This window comes from Helicoverpa armigera, chromosome 1 (genome assembly GCF_030705265.1).
Source record: "Helicoverpa armigera isolate CAAS_96S chromosome 1, ASM3070526v1, whole genome shotgun sequence".
NCBI lineage: Eukaryota > Metazoa > Arthropoda > Insecta > Lepidoptera > Noctuidae > Helicoverpa > Helicoverpa armigera.
In genome coordinates, this window is record NC_087120.1 from 17,395,596 (window position 1) to 17,398,258 (window position 2,663).

The 2,663-nt window shown below is 45.4% G+C and overlaps 1 pseudogene; it reads left to right on the forward strand.

Moving 5' to 3' along the window:
- The first annotated feature begins 335 nt into the window (after positions 1 to 335).
- On the forward strand, positions 336 to 2,347 carry LOC126053888 (uncharacterized; annotated as a pseudogene).
- The last annotated feature ends 316 nt before the right edge of the window (positions 2,348 to 2,663 follow it).

A 2,663-nucleotide genomic window follows, 5' to 3' on the forward strand; every position in this document is an offset into this window, starting at 1 on the left:
GAATAAACGTTTTTGAGATTAGAGTGTTTTTAGTTATCTCTTTGTGCGATTACCCTAGCTGGTGTCGGACAATAGTGCCATTCTTGATGTTTCGCCCCCCCCTATCCGACATATAATAAATCTGTAAAAAAACTGTGTCTGTACATTGAATATATTAAAAAAAAAAATAATTGGGTGGGGTTTAGAAACAGTAATGGAGCACAAATCCAAAAAAAAAATTCTGTCTGTATGTCTATTTGTTTGTACACGCTAATCTTCGGAACTACTGAACGGATTTCAATGATTTTTTCTTTGTTGTATTAGTATTAATGCCGTGGGACGCCGGCTTAGAATTGCGCTCCCCCCAAATCATCCCGTGGGTGTCGTAAGAGGCGACTAAGGGACAAACCGGAGGTCGGGCAGCAGCGTCCTCCGCGTACTGCATACCCTCACTGCGTTCGCCAACCCGCCTGCCAAGCGTGGCGATTAAAGGCAATTACCCCCCAATGAGAAGCACAGAAACCAGGCCCCCAGTCCCCGGCAGCTCCGCTATCCCTGGCGCGGGTAGCGGTCAAGGTAACGGCGGAGCAGTGGGTGCTAAGAATCTCCGGAAGAGATCAGGCTACCCACCCCCACGACGACTGGCCCTGGTAACACACAACATACGCACATTGAGGACTGACGAAAAGATCTGCGAGCTGGAAGAGGAGTAAGTTACATTGGGACATTATAGGGTTATGCGAAGTCCGTAGAGAGGGAGAGGACACCGTAACCCTGAAGTCTGGTAACTTGCTCTACTACCGGGAGGGCGACCAAAAGTCCCAAGGTGGTGTCGGGTTTCTCGTTCACAAGTCCCTCGTAAACAACATATTAGCCATCGACAGTGTGTCGAACAGGGTGGTATACCTAATACTCAGAATATCCGAAAGATATTCGCTGAAGGTCATTCAGGTATACGCACCGACCTCGTCACACTCCGATGATGAGGTGGAGACTATGTATGAGGACGTAAGTAGGGCCATACATAGTTCCAAAACCCACTTCACTGTTGTTATGGGGGATTTTAACGCTAGGTTGGGCAAGAAAAGACTTCTTCATGACCGACAAGAGACGGATATTCAGTGATGTCTCTGTGATCAACAGGGTAAAAACCGGAAGCGATCACCGAATCGTAAGAGCCTCACTGAATATCAATATTAAACTTGAAAGGTCCAGTCTGATGAAGTCTACGCTCCGACCTACTCGGTCCCATATTCAAAACCCGGAAAGCTTTCAACTCGAGCTCTCTAATCGCTTTGCTTGCCTTGAGAACTTAGTGTCAGTGGACGAGATCAACGACGGACTAGTGGAAACTGTCCGCACGGTAGGGTCTAAGTTTTTTAGACCCTGCCGTAAAAATAGACCTCAAAAACTAACCGAGCAAACCTTAAACCTCATGGCTGAACGACGCTTGCTACAGTTGCAGTCTTCCTATGATGCGAAGTCATATAGGCAGCTCAATAGACGAATATCCAAGTCCTTGCGACACGATCTGCGTCTCTTTAATACGGATCGTGTTAAAGAGACCATACAGCGAAACCAAGGCTCCAAAGTATTCGCAAAGGACAAGTCTATTGGGCAAAGCCAGATGACTAAGCTGAAACGGGAGGATGGCAGCATAGCGTCGACCAAGGCAGAGGTTTTAGGCGAGATCGAGAGGTTCTATGGGCAGTTATACACTTCGGTCGCAAAGTCCGTTGACAGCTTGGCAGGAGATCCAGGAGCCAAGCTGTCCCGACATTATACCGAAGATATCCCGGACATCAGTCTGTACGAGATTAGGATGGCCCTGAAGCAGCTTAAGAACAACAAGGCGCCGGGTGAGGACGGAATCACTTCAGAGCTTCTGAGAGCGGGTGGAACACCGGCACTTAACTTTTTATTGCGAAAACTAGTGGATTTTTAAGGCAGAAGTCCTTCATAATTAATCCAAATCATGAGGCTGATTATTTAAGTGGTTTAATAATTAGTTTATTTTAAATTAAATGGCAATAACGGTCAATTTTAATATGTTTGTATTACTTTGCCCAAAAGGTCACGGGCAATATGTATAGTGTCCGGTCAATTTGATTATTTGAATAATTATTATCAAATTGCACTCTCATATTGGGCATTTTTCATAATGACCGGGCATTATTTATACTGCCCAATTTATCACTTGGTCCATAACATACATATAAACCTTCCTCTTCAATCACTCTATTTAAAAAACCGCATGAAAATCGGTTGCGTAGTTTTGAAGATTTAAGCGCACAAAGGGACATAGGGACAGAAAAAGCGACTTTGTTTTATACTATGTAGTGATATTATTCTGAGTATAATTAATTAATTTGTGTGGCTTTCACGTTGCAGGTACAGAGCTAACCTTGCGCAAGGCTTAATCCAAGTGAAGAACGGCCGACTCAAGAGAGCGTACGGCATGATTCGCTTGGTACGTATCGGTTGCAATGATATAGCACTTGAAATCAAACGCCCTATCCCGAGCCTTGCCTGAGCCAGTGCGCGTTGCTGGACCCCTTTCTTTAAATGCCGTAATCAGTCCTAAGCTGAGGTCCCTACCCCACAGGGGCTTCCCATACCGCAGTCGCTTACTACCAATATCAACTTTATGGCCGAAAAAAACCGGCAAACTTCTTTGTACCTCG